Source organism: Perna viridis, chromosome 2 (assembly GCF_037379345.1).
Source record: "Perna viridis isolate PV_CMFRI_1.1 ecotype Kerala chromosome 2, ASM3737934v1, whole genome shotgun sequence".
In the NCBI taxonomy this organism is placed as follows: Eukaryota; Metazoa; Mollusca; class Bivalvia; order Mytilida; family Mytilidae; genus Perna; species Perna viridis.
In genome coordinates this window covers 19,501,082-19,518,837 of record NC_142446.1, presented here as the reverse complement: position 1 = coordinate 19,518,837, position 17,756 = coordinate 19,501,082, and the positions used below count along the sequence as shown (strand labels likewise).

Below are 17,756 nucleotides of genomic sequence, written 5' to 3'. Positions count from 1 at the left end.
TTGTAGTAAATAGTATACTTTCTATTTTTGTACGATTCAAATCAACTAACCAATTTTTAGACCACGGTTAAGATCCCTGTTTATTACGGTTCGTCAATTTAATCGTTTATGTATATTAAGAATAATAAAGGTCCCAACACAGACCCTTGCGGTACCCCGCCCTTTTGATAACACCTCCATCAGAAACGACATTTTTTATCATTACCCTTCGTCTTCGATTTGTGATATAATTTTTTAACAATTTATACAATTTTTCTGAAATGCCATAAGCTTGAAATTTTTTTAAGTAAACCTCAATGCCAAACTTTATCAAATGTCTTGGAAATGTCCCCCCCCCCCCCACCCAAAAAAAAATGCACACATCGTTTCTCGGTTTTCTAAAGCTAAACATATTTTAGGAAAAATCTCTAAAAGCTGAGGAACAGTAGAATGATCAGGAAAGAATCCAAATTGGTATTTGTAAATCAGTCGGTTGTCATATAGATGATTATGAATCTGTTTAAAAATAACACTTTCAAACACTTTCCCAACACAACTAAGAAGTGAGATGGGTCTATAATTAGAAGGATTTGGATTATCTCCCTTTTTATATAACGCGATGACAATGGCCGACTTCCAAGTGGTTGGATAAACAGATTTTTGTAGTGGACTATTAAAAATGGTACGTAAGGGTTTGCATACAGTATTTGCTGTATATTCAAGCATACGATGACTAATAAATCAAAACTCACTGCCTTGCCGATTTGTAATGTTTCCAGAATATTTTTAACTTCTTCATAAGTTAGCATAAGTTAGAAGATTTACATCAAGATTTTGATCTGTTCGTTTGTAAATATATCTTCTTATAGAACAGAAGAAATTGTTTAGTATATTCGCTTTTTTCTTTGTCGTAACATTCAATTTGGTTTGTTTCAAGGCTAATTAAAGGCGGGGTATTTGACGATAAATTTCCTTTGCCCATTAGCATCATGACTAATTTCTAATACGTTTTAGATTTTGATTTTCAGTATTTAGCAATTCATTTGCATTTATAAAGAAATGCTCTTTATCATGTTTAACCATGTTATTTATCTTATTTCTTTGTGTATTATATCTTTGATAAAATGTTATGTTATTTCTTGATCGTTTATGTAATTGATCACGTTTCCGCATTTCTTTACGTATCTGAGAGTTATACCAGTGTTTATCTTTTTGTCGTATCTGCTTTATTTGTCTGTTTTATTAGGAATGTATCGTTTTCCCAATCCAATGTACATTTTAGTGACACTTTCGGTCAACTCATTTACGTCTTTGTCTAAAAAGAACGTATCCCAGTCGTAATTCTCAATAGCATCGTTAAATCCGTGGAAGTCAGCTTGTTTATAAAGCCACATTTCTCTCGGAAATGAAAAAAAATAATTTAAATGGGATTGTAATAGTAATTCATGTAGCCTCATGATCACTTATCGAACTGTCAATATTAATTACTTCGGAAAATATGCAGGTCGCTTCATCTGAAACCGAAACTCGTCGAGTAAGGCGTTGTTTCTTGTTGACTCTGTGACAACGTTTGTCAAGTTACAATTGTTTGCGATTCTAATCAGTCTAGAATTTGGCGACGCAGTTAAAAGGGTTTCGTTCAGATTCCCATTAATGACGATTCGCGAGTTTTTTTTTTATCAAATGCCCGTTCAAACGACTCTTCGATACTGTCCCAATATTGCTGTAAGGAGCCAGATAATCTATATATTGTGCAAATTAATATTTTGAAATTGGAAAATATTACTTCAAACCAAATCATTTCAGTGTTTGGAAATTCTAGATCAGACCTACGCTTAGCATGCAAGGAATCACTGATAAAAACTGCAAAACCTCCCCCGAAACAGTTTCTACAAATTTCTTAATGGAACCCAGGGATTTTCAAATCAGTGTTTTTACATTTTCATCGAGATGGCTTTCTGTAATACAGATTATCTTGGCATCATTTGAAATTGTTTATATGCAACCTAGCTTGCGCTAAATCATTACGCATTATCTATCCAAACAAAACTTAGCATGGTTGAGTTGGCGATAAGATTTGGAATACTGAACAAATTCATGTACAATAAATAGTGTAATGATGACACATCTGAAATATGTAGGCGCATTAACTTTAGAAAATGACTGTTACAAATATTACAACTATATACACATACGAATGTCAGTTTATAAGTAATTTATCCACAAAAACAATCGCATAAAAGGGTCAGTGCAAGCACCAAAGGAATCTATTAGGTGTTAAACCAGGTGTTAATATTGAAACAAAATGACGTCATAATTATACACAACTAGTCACTAGGTCAGTACCGTTTTCTCTATCATGTTTGAAAATTATATGGGATATATGAATTTTTCTAAATCGGAATATTGGAGACAACTAAATTTTTCTGGAAAAGGAAGGACATTTTACAAATTGATGTATAAAATTTGAGGATTTTGGAACTTTTGTAGTAAAGAATAGACGCCTGGCTGAGAAGGGAACGTAAGTGGCTTGTATTAAACTTTAAGGCATTCAAAGGATGATGGTATATAAGGCTCTGTAGTGCCTACTAGAAGAAATAAAATTATCTCCCTTCAGTAAACTTAAACGTTTCCACTTTTAATATTAAAACAAATGTTTTCGTCTTTGTTTTTAACGAAATTTAAAAATAAAATTAATTTTCGTGCGTAAAAGAAATAAACAAAGCTGTATGCGTGTTCAATCTGTTTATGTTGAAAAAAAATTAAAAAAGAAAAACAACTACACCTTAGTGTAATGTTTTACGCTATTCGTTAGACATATATAATAAGTGGCGAGACCTGGTCAGTGGCGGATTTTAAGTATGATATTTTTTTTCTCTCGTTTCTTTAGTGTGGATCTATTGTGTTTTTTCATTGGTATGTTTGATGATTAGGTTATAGAAAACACAATATTATATAGGTGATATGATTTTCATGACCATTTCACAATGTTAAAATATTGCATGTATTTTATCATTTTGGATTGAGTAAGAGAAATGTATATGTAGCATAAATGACTGCGTATAATTAAGCATTAAAGCTTCGAATTGAGGAGGTATTGAGATATAAAGTTTACTTTTAACAGCCTGACGTAAATGTGAGGAAAAAATCGTTGGGAATTCACGCATTGGTAAAGTCACGTACTTATTCCTGTAAAGAATGTTTGCTTTTGTACCTTTACATGTACGCATTAAAAGCTTAAAGCGACAAATCATTTTGGTCTGCCGTTCCGTAAAATAGTGTATTTACAAAATTAAAAACATACTTATATAAAATTCGGTGTCGCCAAGATTGTGTTCCGCTGAAAACGGAATCCACAGAGATGAAACAATTATATTGTTTTACCGTTGTTTCCTCAAATACAATGGTAGCACTGCATTAGTGATTATATCTGGCGTTTCTTGTGTTTAATTATAGACAGACAGAAAGACAGACAGACAGACAGACAGACATACATACAGACTCCTGCTTGGTACCAATGTTAGACTACAACTGTCATGACAAATACTTTAATTACAAGAAGGCTATATCTTGCATATAAACTTTGCAAAATGGAATAAACGTAGGTACATGTTTGACATGTGTACATTGTACATGTACATACATTCTACATATTTTTCTGGATAGAGAAGGCAGTCTTAAATGAACGTTGTAAGATATATAGGACGGTTCTTATTCATTTCATTAAAAAATACCCAGAACATTGATTTTTATACCAGGCAAACAAAGAAAATAGTTTTTGATTTTCTGACATTTAAAATAAGGATCGGGAGAGTTACAAGCTTTACTTTGCGCTTGATATTAAAACAATGTTTCCAACCATGCCGGATCGTATTTCGTGCTTCGGACAGGTATCAAAAAGTGTTTTAGTTTTCGAGTTTAATGGGCCTACAGCTGGAGGGTATACGGCTATATCATATGTCAATGGATGATGACTTATATTGATGAAAGAGCATTGCCGGGCACAGTTTGAGTCAACTACTGTTGCAAATTATTGTCACACGAATATTCATTTTTCTGCAGGGACAGGCTTATATGCTAAACATAGTTCACTTTTGGATAGAGTCATATGCAGAACAAAGCAACAAAGTGAAAACAGAAAGCTGGAAGTCTTACATGGAATTATAAAAAAAGTATACTTTTTTAACTCTAATAGGTTAAGAAGTTATAAAACTGGGAAGGTTATTGGTTAGCCGTACTGTTTCATGTCGTCATGACAGAGATTATTTCATATTTCAGTTTTAATATTTTATCTAAATAAATATTGGTTTGCAGTAGAAGGTATCATTTCAAACGTTTTCCCATTGTATAAAAATGTATTCCTCAATGTACCCATTTGAAATATTTAGTCAATACTTCAAAAGAGCAGAATTACTGGGGCTGGCATATTTGTTCTAGAAGTTGAACCCTTTCTTGGAATTATTTCCCTTTAGCATCAATATCACTTGAAGCTTGCATATTAGAAGTCGTTCAAAATAGTGACTAAAATCCTTTCAATTTGGATTATCTCCTTTACCCCAGGTCTACTACCTAAATATAGAAAAAAATAATAATAACAAAAAAATATTAGGACAAAGAAAAATATTAAATATTCTTTTCGTAGCAGCTGTCCTGCCTTTTTATTTCTTGAAAATTACAATTCTGCCCTTTTATTTTAATTATGGTCATAGCTCCACCACCCCCTCCCCCCTCTCCATAAAATCAATTGAAAGATCCTTAATGCTTATACATGCTTATTTGAAGCCTCTCAATTTTGTACCATAGTCAACGCAAAAATAAATCACAAAGTAGAAAACTAAGGCGATTTCTACGGATACTAAAACCAACAATGGATCCATGAGAAGAGACATTGACGCGGTTCAAAGTTAGTGCATCCGTGTACAATGTACTTGACAGCATGTTCACAGCAGTGACTATACATTATATCGAAATCGACATTTTATCGTAGAATATATTATTTTAGACTTAATTTTATAAAAAAAAAATTACCACCTATTCTATATTTGTTAATTACAGATAAAATGTAGGTGAATAATTGTACGATAACTGAGAGTACATGTGTATATGCACTAGGCAATTAATTGCTATAACAACAAAAGATCAAAAGAGAAAATTTAATATTTTTGAAGAAAAATTGGATTTTATAAAATAAATACTTACCATTATAAATTCTGAGTAAGTCCATCTGCGCAAGTCAATCAGGCGGAATCTCCTATCTAAAAAAATCTTCCAATGGGAAGACCTTATAGTAGCCATCTACCCTTTATTCATCCATTTAATTTTCAAAAGTAAGCAAGAAGCTATACAAAAAATAACAGGGGATGAAGGGGTGGCTTGGAGGGACCTTTCATTTATGATGGTATCTCATTTTACTTTAAAAATGTTTAATTGTATTACAATAAATACGTTACCATCATAAATTCTGAGTAAATTTTAAAATTAATAAAAAAAAAACACAGAATCTAACGTAAAGCTGAATCCCCTGAATCAGAAGATGCAGGAGGTAAAACAATTTTTGTGCCGTTATCAAAGGTCCCAATGAAAATAAGCCCTCATCTTGGGAAGATAATGATTTTAGGTAATGAGAAATGAAGGAATTTTCAGTTCTCCAGAAACATGCTGATAAAACTTCCTATAAAGAAGTATTATTAAACAGTGCCCAAGATGTATACATAGCTCTAACATCGTGGGCTTTAATGTTCAGACTAGGCAGAGGTTCTTCTCTAAAAGAATTTAAGCTAACTGAATGGTCTTACAAATCCAGTTAGATAACGTTTTTGCTGATAAATCTTTAACATTTTTCTGAATAGGAATAAACAGCCTAGTATTAGTCTTAGCTCTAATATTACAGGTTCTTTGTAAATAAATGAGTAAAATTCTGATAGGACAAAGCAGTTTACATGTAGTATCAATACGCAACGAAGGTATAACTATTGGTTCTGAACCTATACTAGGAATCTGATTTCTGGTTAAAAAAGCTGGATCAGTTAAAAGAGTAACTGAAGATTTATCTCTATTGAACCGTAGACATGAATCAGAAGTAGACAGAGCGTGTATTTCATTTCTTCTACCTGAAGCTAATGCCAGTAGAAAACAACATTTATATGACAAACATTTGACATCTTCTTCTTCAGCTGGTTCAAAAGGAAAGGTTTTTAAAGATGATAAAACCTTCTGTCTAGGATGTTCAAGAGTAAAGTTCATAACTAAAAGAGAAATGTACTCATTACTACCAGTCAGGGCCACCAGACAAGTGGATAGTTCTGGAAATAGTGGAAGGAGACAATTTTTTATCTTCAAAAAGGTAGATAAGAAATTCCGCTAACTGCTGAACAGTATTTTTGAGAGGATCAATTTCCTTCTCACTACACCAACTACTGAATATTGTCCACTTAGCATCGTATACGATGTTGGTAGAGTCTCTGACTGCTCGGGAGAGATGTCTGGCTGCTCTCTTTGAAACTATCCCTGAGAGAAGCCACAAGAAAAGATGTAGATTCTCTGGATTTGAATCTTGCCCTTGATCTGGGAAGGAAGATTGTGTCTTACCGGTAGTAAGAGTGGGCAAGACAGTTGAAGAAGATTTGGATACCAAGCTTGCTTGGGCCAAGCTGGAGGAATAAGAATGATCAGACATTGTTCCGAAGGAATTTTCCGAAGAACTGCTGACAGAAATCTGAATGGAGGGAACGCATATCCGAACATTCCTTCCCAAGGAAAACTCATGGCGTCTACTGCATAAGCTTCTGGGTCCGGGACAGGAGACACGAACACCTGAAGTTTGAAGTTGAGACTTGTTGCAAACAGGTCTACATGAGGAGACCCCCAATGAAGAGTTATTGCTTGAAATACTGACTGGAGAAGTTCCCATTCTGTATTCACTGGATCTATAGATGATACAGGAACTTCCTCTATTGCTTTCAAAAGACATTCTATCTCTGCTGACAGAAGATATATGAATTTTAGAGTACCCCCCCCCCCCGAATTACTGACAATACCCAACATTCTGATGTAATGTCTTTCCAATTTGACATTAAATGAGTTAACCTCCCCCTACTAGGATTTGAGAAAGAGGAGTTTTGTAAAAAAAAAACCTCTGGATGATGGAGTTTTATCAGTAATGTTCGGGAGGGCAACTTTCAAGGTGGAACGATTAGACCTCTTACCGCCTTTAAAATTACCTGTTTGGCGTTTAGTAACCGTTTTCTTAGAACCACCTTTCGTACCGCCCTCAATGAAAACATTCCTTCTCTTTTCTGTGGAAGGAAAGGAAGAACAACCAGTAGAAGAACCACCTCTCTTAGAATTATTTCCCGAGAGAGAAACGTCCACCTTTACTGGTGCTGGAGTATGACTAAGCTTTTTCTGAATCTCGTCAAGAGGAAGAACAAAAGGTTTGTCGTCCAAAGGAGATTTCAATAAAGAATCCTTCAGGCTGTCTGAAACTCTTGCTGTATCCAGAATCTCGGATCTTTTGGATAAGGTAAAATTTGCCATAAGTACTTCCCATAAGTAAGAGCTGAGAACAGCCTGAGCTTTATCAACCTGAAGTAAAAATGGTTTTACTTCAGAAGGAAGAGCAATATCTTTCAGTAAGGGGGCTACAACAGACAAATAATGTTCTGTTGTACCTAGTACATGAGAAGCATTTCTAAGAAGATTCTCCGTTTAAGACCAGACAGACTGAGAAAGACACAGTCCGTCCACAGGCCTTGAATTAATTGAAGAAGAAAAAGCTTTATCATAAGAAGGAACCAACTTACCCAAAGTGGAATTGAAAATATCATAATCCCTAGATCGGAAATGATCATTAAAGAAAGATATCAAAACCACTTACCTTGGAAAAATGAGACTCATTGTCTATGATATATTCATTAATAATTTGAAGAGAAGTGGACATGTGATTGGATTCTGGGAAATTAGTATAAGAATTAGGTAGGTCATTAGACATACCACAAGAAACTTCAAAAGTTGAAGTGAGTCTCTTAGGTTTGGGAGGTCACTGAAATGGCACCTTATTGATGTCTCTCATAATAGAGTAAACTGAATCTCTAAAATCCTTCAAAGTAGAAGGAGTATCCTCACTTTTAGCAGCCTTGTTGGAATTGGTAGGACACCGACCAATAACAGAAGGAGCAGTATTACAAACAGAACCATTCTGAAGAACCTGATCCCTAATTTCACCTTCTTCACCAGAGGAAAAATTACCTTCCTGACTACCTGGGGCCACTGAAAAGCGTTCCTCATCATCCCTATCCTCATGTTCTCTTTTAGAGTTGTGAACTGTAGGAAGTGGAGTCATAGAGGAGCTTGGTGCGGGTTGGTTGATATTTTTCTCCAAAGCTTTGAGGCGATTGGAGAAAGCAACAAACCCAGAAGGTATGGATTGACGAAAGTCATCTAAGATACTCTTACAACCATCTAATGAGGGGAAGAGTTAGTAACCTGATTAGACTGACACCTAACAGAAGAGGTAGGTGCAGTTGCAGGTATAGTAACACCACTAGAAGGCAATGCTACAGAAGGAGCAGGGGTTGACAAACTAGGAGTGAAACTTTGAGGATCAATAAGCCCAAAGTTGTTACCAGAAGGCCAGAAACCGGGAAAAACCTGACCAGGAATACTTGGATAAGGGTATGTCTGAGGCCAGGGATGTCTTGACCAAGAAATGGGGTTATTAGCCGAGAAGGGCAAAGTAACACCACAGTAAGACACTGGAGGCCTCGAACCTGGTAAATGTAGACCCATAGATACACTAGGGGTACAGGAAACTGAATCCGTGGTGTCTACTGGCCTATATACTGTAAGAGTAGGCCTATAGTAGGGATTACTCTATTACTATGCACAGAACCTACAACCGGGGTCTGTGGAATAGTAGTGTTAGTCACCGAAGTTAAAACGTTGGTTGATTGACTGGACACATTTGGAGTAACCATCTGACTATCGTAAGGTAACGACCCACCCAAAAACATCACTGCCAGTAATGGCTTGAAATGGGTTTTTAACATTAAACTCCATAATAAAGTATCAATATACAATAATAATAAATATATAAAAGAAACTTCCTCAATAAAAGGGATTTCTAATATTACAAAATTTCAATATTATTCACAATATAATTTACCATATGTGTCTTTTTGAGCAGGCGGAAATTAAATGGATGAATAAAGGGTAGATGGCCACTATAAGGTCATCCTATTGGATGATATTTTTAGATAGGGTATTCCGCAGATGGACTTACTCAGAATTTATGATGGTAACGTATTTATTGTAATAAAATCTATAGTCACATAAAAATTGTCACGTGACATTACTGGAAAGTGTGCTCTCTAAAAAAACTATGGATTTTGGATAGTTATAAAGTGATTTATGGACTAATTTTTCTCATACGGGAATATAACTATATTTATTTACTTTCTATACTGGATTTTGTTTAAGAAATGGGAGTTCTAGATACCAATTATTCACATCGTTAAAACTGTATAATGACAATTATGGAGTCGAGTTTGAACAAGAATGATCAAAAGATTAAGTACGTAATACAGGAATTTTTAGCGCTATCAGCAAGAGTACGAACACTAGAAAGTACTATTTCGGACTTTCGAATGAAAATTTCTGATTGTGAGTCAAACTATCAGGGGTTAGCAATCTGTTTGATAAAACTGAGAAACAAATAAAAATGCTGACTTACAGATTAAAACGAACACTCGTACCTTGATCCATCAAGTTACTAGAATTAAAGAGAAGAAACATGTCTTCCAGCCAATCATACAACCTGCTGCTGAGTCTGAAGAAATTAAGAAACTGAAAGCTGATGTACTTGATCTGAAATGTCGATCAATGAAATACAACTTGATATTTACAGCTTTGTACCGCGAGAGAAACGAGGACACTGAGTCTTTAATACGTAGTTTCCTCTATAACGGGCAAGGTATTAAATACCATCTTGAATTTGGGAATGTACATCGATTCAGAGCTCCACATGGTGATAGAAGATGACCTCCCATTGCGACTATATTCCTCTATCGGAAAGATCTGGAATATGTTCTTATTTGCGCCTACAAACTTAGAGGTTAACCATATGTTATAAAAAGAACATTTTCCACAAGAAATTGAACGAAGACGAAAAGATCCGTATCCGGTCATGAAACAGGCAAAAGAGACAATAGGCAAGTTGTCATGGTTCGTGACAAGCTCTTTATAGACAATGTATTGTATGTACCGAATGAAACAGTTAACGAACCAACAGCTGACACACTGAACAATATCCATGTAAATCAACAGACCTTTCCAAATGCTACGTCCGTTAGTGATACACCACCAAGCAAACGACATAGACATGGACCATCTCCTCAACACTCAGGGGGCAGAGCTGGACGCACTTAGGGACAACCAGATGAATATGTTCCAAAAAATAAAATTGTAAATAATTATATTATTAATGACCTGAAATGCTTGTTTTTTAATGTTTATGATATTACGAATAGATTATTATCACCAGATTTTAATAATTTAACTTGTAAACATGATATTTGCATTTTTGTAGAAACAAAATTAACAGATTAGGGTGTTATAAACGTACCAGATGGTTATGAGTACGTCACAAAAAATCGAAAGAAATTCAATAGAGCATCGGAAGTAACAATTGTAATTTTCAAAAAATACTTGAATCTAAAATTTAAAAAAAAACAGAAAGTGAACTTGTTCTTTGATTTTATATATAGAAAAAAACATTCCTTCATTTAAATCAGACCTGATTTTCGGTTGTGTTTATATACCACCAGAAAATTCGAAATATTCAAATGTTGAGGCTTTCGTTGAACTCGAAAACGAATTGATTACTTTGTCAAGTTCTGAAAAAGTAATCGAGGAAACCAAGGTTATAGCGGTAATCAAAAGAATGTAATCCAGGGACAAAGACCAGACATGGAAAACAGACATACACAACAAAGAACATAAAGTAACTAAAATCATACATACAAAGTAACAAAAGTAAATGAGCAACTCGGACTCCACTAAAAACTGAGAGCATGGACCAGGTGCACCGGTAGGGTAAGCGTCCTTTGCTTTTATAGAAACACCCGCCGAGTTGCTCATAAAAAGTCAAGTCCGGGGTAGACAAACGAGGGAAGGAAAACTATGACCTTTTGAATAAATCAGTTTTCATGGTGCTGATGGATACACCATTAAAAAATTATTTAACGTTAATGGGTGATTTCAATGCAAAAACTGGGTCATTATCTGATTTTGTAATACTTGATGAAACTGTTGTTAATATTTTTAATCTGAATAATGATGAATATACACTAGAAGACTTGTATAACTTTGATAAATTAGCTGAATATAACGTTCCATTAGTAAGGGTGTCAAACTGTACATGTACTCCAAAAAATTACGGAAATACTCTTGGAAATTTGTAAAAAGAACAATTTATGTATTGCTAATTCTGGAGTCGGGTCGGTAATAAGACATGCAGAGATTCTAGTGTTGTTGATTATTTAATTATATCTTCTACTTTATTTCCACTTTTAATTGAATTTGATATTTAGGAGTTCATACCTTTGTATTCAGGATTTCACTGTATGATATTTTTATGTTTTGAAATCGAATTTCCTGGCAGCATTTCCTCAAATAATGTAGATAAAATTATTAATTCTGGATATCGAAAATGGAATACCGAAAAAATTAATGAATACAAAATTCGTGTTCGGGACGATCCGGAAGGATAATTATCAAATACTTTATTAAAACTTGAGGAGCTATCTATGAATAGCTATATAACTTAATGTGACAGGCAAGTAAAGAACATAAAGCAACATTAAACAAAGCTTTTGCTGATTTTCAACAAAAAGCGGTTGATGATCTTTGTAATACGTCAGAAAAAGATCCAAAAGAACTATGGAAATCTTAAATGATATAAATTAAACGAAAAAAGACGAAAAATCTAATATATCACTTAAAATATTATATGAGCACTTCACAAATTTGAATCAAGCTGATGACATAGAAAACGATGTTGACTTACAAAATAATATCGTAAAAGAAAACGTGAGTGAGGAAGCCGAAATCCATCTTAATAGCCCGATATCAGATTCGGAAGTTAGAAAAGTAGTTTCAAGTCTGAAAAATATGAAAGCTTTTGACAATGATAAAATATTGAATGAATATACAAAGTCTATTATTCTGATTTTTTTATTTCACATGCTGGGGTTACACAGAGTGAAAAAGTATCACCTTTTCTATTTGCAGTGTTTTTTTTTTTAATGACTTGGAGGTTTTCTTCGCTGAAAATAACGTGGATTGATGAATGATTTATCTGTTTTATGTAATGAAAAAGTGCAACTATTTTGGAAGTTGTTTATTATATTGTATGCAGACGATACTGCACCTTTGTCAGTGTAGCGATTCGTCACATTCTGAGACGTTTGTATAATATTGATTTGTTATGACATGCATCATTAATTTGATCCTCTATCCTACATTATAACACTAAATGAATTGTCCCGTAGTACCATACATCGTGTACTAAGTCACAACCCTAGATTAATTCTACGAGGATGAATAACCCGGCCAGCGAAAGCTATATTTTTATATAGCCTAGCTGGCCGAGTGGTCTAGGGCGCTGGACTTTGTGCAGGCGATAATGCCATAGATGTCACAGCGGTACGATTTCGAGTCCCGCGGAGGGAACGTCCAAAAATTTGCATCGCAAATTTGACAGTTCTAACATCGTTGGGAATTTTTCAGATCTTTCCATTTATGTCATTATTTAACCCCTCGTTACCGCTCGGGGTAAAACAATGTGACATAAATGGCCAACCCGTGGTCAAACAACGATAAAATGGAGACTCCGAGAGATTGATTATCTTAGATAAACTATGAAACTTAGACAAGCAAATGAATGGCATCAATATAGACATGATATGATAATTTAAAAAAGGTAAAGCTTCTTTAAATATATGATTTGGTAGTTTTAGACCAAAGACCTCTTGAGGTATTTATCTATCGAGTTGTCAGATTTGTATGACCCCGAATAATATCAAATTTTATTGATCATTTTTATCAAAATTTGCAGTATTACATTTTTTTGTAATTAATTGATTATTCCTTCTTTTTAACAATTGACATAATCCACCTTAATGTATTCAATTATTCAAATTAAAGGACTAATTATGTAAGTTTATTAGCTTACATTACCTTAAGGTATTCAAAATCTATACCATCCATTTTCTTAGGCAAATCGTCGAAAATAAAGTATGATAAAGCAAACGTAACAAAACCTCTAGAGGCCAGCATGGCTGCTCGAAATTCGATCAGATTCCCGGAACTCCATACATATGGGTAATGCCTGGAAAAGGACCTATGGTAAAATAGTATTTGAATAATAAAAATTTTCCTCATTTAGTAACGAATTTCAAATTTTTATACCCGATCGTCAAAATTCTGGAATGAACATCTGATGTATAATGATGTCAATGCCATTCATTTTGTAAATATAATAAAGATTAAGAACAAACAGAAAAAAATAATTCAAAAACCATTCTTTCGTGTTTTGTTTTGTGTTTACTCAAATAATTGTATTGAATAATTTCCATGTCCTTCATTTTGACTCGCCTTCTGGTATAAACAATGTTCCCGGGATTCTGTCATGTCTGATTTTGACCCTACTAAAATTTCCATGCAATAACCATCCTTTTATTTCTGTTGATATAACGGGTTCGATGTTAGATGAATGACAATTCTCCAATGCAACATAGTCCTTAAACACAGATATCTTAACGGTCTGTGGTGTAGTAACGCCAGTCTTTATATAACGCATTCTTCTGTTGTCCCTTGGAACCTGGACCATGCTGTGAAATAATCCCATTCTGTCAAATCCTGCATTCAATTTACCAATATAAGATATAATATGAACATTATGATATGATATAAAGGGTTACTCATAAATTTGGTAGACAATGGTTGTGCTCCATCTGGCATATTCTAAAATTACTTATATTTACAGACCCTTCCTGACAGAACCATGTTATTGTCCTTGTTTTAATTAGTTGCGATCGGAGTTCAGATGAGGCAATTCGTGATACAACAGTCCGTTATATGATCAAGTATAGTATATGATTTAAAAGAACCTGGAAAAGGGAATCATATTTTCTAAGAAAATAATATAATAACATTAGTATCAATGTTAAATGTATGTACACCAATTTTTATTATGAGATTTTTCAGATAGAAATATTTGTTTACTATGTTTTTGGATCTTCCTGTTACATTTGATTGCCATTTGCACGCTAAAGAGTTCTTTTTCTATCCAAAAGGCTTAACTAGGGTCGGTGCGAACAAAATCCAAGAGTTATTTCCAATTTATTTTAAAGTTTCGAGGCTTTCTTTGTTATTTTTTTATTACTACTATTTAAAATTTAAATCAATATCATTTTTCAAGAAAACATAAGTACAACCGGTTGCGTGTGTGGGTGGTGGGTTAAAATGTATAAATTAACGAATATACAGTGTTTAAAATGGATAGAGAATAAATATTTTTGTGACTAAATGAAACGTCTATTTACGTCTCTTTTCACAGGGCCACTGATCAAAATTCAAACATAGAAATGATTAAAAAAGAGTAATCAAGGGAACCAAGATTATAGCGGAAATCAAAAGAATGATGTATTCCAGGGACAGTGACCATATATGGGAAACAGACAAACACAACGAAAGACATAAAGTAACTAAAATGATAAATACAAAGTAAAAAAGTAAATTAGCAATTCGGACTCCAACAAATCATATTCACGGTGCAGATGGATTCACAATAAAGGTCCACGAGTTCATGATGACGACTAAAAAACTTCTGTAGTGATGACTTCAAATTTATAGCAACAAAACTTTGGTCCAGAAGCCTAATTGTAAGTAGTCTAGTGCAATACAAAAAGTCTGCGTAGTTACGGCAAGCTCTGGCATAACGTATGAGTTGTGATCTTTACCATCGATCTCTATGTGTTGGTAAAAATATGAGGCTACTTCACAGCGTCTGTTGTATCCTTTATCTCAAGTTCTTTGGGGTAGATATGATGTATCAAATCCCTGAAAGTAGGATTGTTTAACGATAATACGTCATTTATATAGCGGAAACTGAGATTAAAGGATAGCTAAATGACATTCTTTCTTTCAGATTAGATCAGCTATCAAGTCAGCCTCGTAAAAGTGAAGGAATAGGCCAGCGAGTAGAGGAGCATCATTTATTCCCATAGGAATGCCGAACGTTTGTTGAAAAACGCGTCCACAACACAGGACAAATATATTTTCTATCCAAAATTCCAGCATTTTTTTTTTGTTTTTTTGTTTTTTTTTTTAGAAACAATGATACAACTTCAGGAGTAACAAGTGTTATGGTAGGACTGGAGACCCTCTTTGACAGCTGTGAGTATAGAAGTTAAAAATTTTGAAAGAGGTTTTGTGGTACGCGTTGTAGATCCGGCTATGTAGTGTTGTTTGTATTGATCCTTGTGGAGTTTAGGAATCCAGTACATAGATGGTAGATAACAATCATCGTCTTTTGTAGATAGACCAAAACATGATAGCACAGGTTTATGATTTTCGACTATCTCTTCTTTGTACTGCTTAGTGTGGTAGCAGTACAAGTTTTAATAATGCTATTGTTTTCTACGTCTACTTCTGATAATAAACATTGGATGCAATACGTTTTGGAGGCAAAAATTATGTTTTTTTTTGGGCTTTGTTTGCTGATACGACAAACATACAAAACATTTATTGATTTCAAAAATGTCATTGAAGTCTTTATGCTACAGTATCTTCCTAACGCTTAAAAAAATAAGTAATGCCAACAAGGTATTTCTTTATTTAAAGAAGCTCTTACGAATTCTTTACTTTATTAAGCCTATTGAAGTGTGTAGGCCAAAAAAGTCGTGTTTCCTGCCACTGGACAGAAAAAAATAGGGTACATATAGGTAGGTAGGGAAATTATTTTATGTTTCAAAACGTTTTACATTGAGTCAATGGGGAAGCAATCTAAACTTACACTTGTACGATGAGAACATAACTATTTTTGTAGATTTAAACTGGTCTGGAGCTGGTATGTCAGTAAACTTGGGTTTTCTTTATTTCTGTTGACAGAAAAATTCAGATATTTTTGAACTAATTGTCAGGTGTTCTAAATGTATTATATTTTTCCACAGGGGCCACATTTTAAAACAGGGAGGGTTGTAATCACGCCAAAGTACTCTAACCCCGCTGCATTTTTACGCCTGTCCTAAGTCAGGAATTTTTGGCCTCTGTATGTATTATTTTGTTTTCACTTTCAGTATACTTTAATGTTGCTGTAGTATATAGGAGCAACTATTGCTCTGTACCTGTACGTTGTTCTGGGACCAGCTTCAACCTAACCTGTGGCGTAAGGGTTTCCTCTTTACGTTCATTGATGACCCATAGGTGGCTTTGAGCTGATATTTCTTTTCATTTCGGTGGGGTTGTTGTCTCTTTGTCATAGTCACCACATCTTTTCTCTTTATATATTAAAACATTGCTTTAGCTAAAATGGCCATTAAATATTCTGGGTAAGCACGAAAAGACTAGGTTAGGAGGGGTAGCAGGAAACCGGCATATCATTTTCATTGACCTTAGAGTGATTTAATTTTACCTGTCTGCCTTAGAATTAAGCGGTCCTCCTTTGTCAGCCCTGTCCATACATGGTTTTACCCACATAGGTTTAGTTAATCCTTATGGATTTAAATGTACTTTGAATTTAGGGAAGCTGGAATGACAAGGCAGATCGATTGTGCGGTCACACGTTGATAAGGTTTATATCTTTCAACAAGTCTAAACCAATTACATGTAATAAATTGTAGAAAACACATTAAAATTGATGCAAAGTTTTAATCTAGCAGACAAAGGTATTTCCATAATTGACACATACATCTGTTGCAAAAAAAAATCAAGTAATATGTAATTGATAGTATGTATAATTTTCCCTTTAGTTTTAATTATTTAATTATAACTACTGTAAGTATATATATCGTGAATATACCATTAATCATATGCATCTTTTTTTTCAGGAAACCGGAGAACAGAAATGGACACTGCTTGAGATGCATGAAGATGAATAAGTGAACTGACAAAACCTATCTTTGAAAATCCGTTTAGTTTGTTGCTACATCTACAAAATATAGAGAACCCTACAAATGTCTTATCTCATGTTAAATCTGTTTTATGTGTATGCAATTTTTACATTACAATATTCATAATTTGGATTGTTTTGATTTTTTGTTTTTTGTTTTTTTGGGGTTTTTTTTGGAAAAACTTTATAATAACGTTATAGTGATTGGTTGTTGAAAACGTTATTATAATATTTCTACAACCATACATTTTTATGTTTAAAAAAAACATTTCTAAAAAAAATGTTTTCAGTCTTTTTAAGGAAACGTTATAATAATATTATATTGAGTAGTTATCGAAAACGTTATTATAATTTTTCTGCAACCATACATTTTTACGTTTTAAAAACATTTCTAAAAAATGTTTTCGGTCTTTTTAAGGAAACGTTTCTAAAACATTTTTATTACGTGTTTGTGCTACTTTGGTGTTCTTTGTTGTGTTTGTCTGGTTTTGGTCCCTGGGTTTCATTGTTTTGATTTCCACTAGAATCTTGGCTCCCTTGATTACTCTTTCTAGATGTGACAGTGTTGACCAAAAGAAATCTGAAGTTAGCACCTGGTCACTTTATG

General features: G+C 33.9%; 1 long non-coding RNA gene across 1 annotated transcript; it reads left to right on the top strand.

Moving 5' to 3' along the window:
- The first annotated feature begins 599 nt into the window (after window positions 1-599).
- On the top strand, window positions 600-17,211 carry LOC148623957 (uncharacterized). Its single transcript, XR_015919582.1, has 4 exons — window positions 600-661; window positions 14,024-14,123; window positions 15,188-15,435; window positions 17,088-17,211. It is a non-coding gene; the product is annotated as an uncharacterized LOC148623957 (long non-coding RNA).
- The last annotated feature ends 545 nt before the right edge of the window (window positions 17,212-17,756 follow it).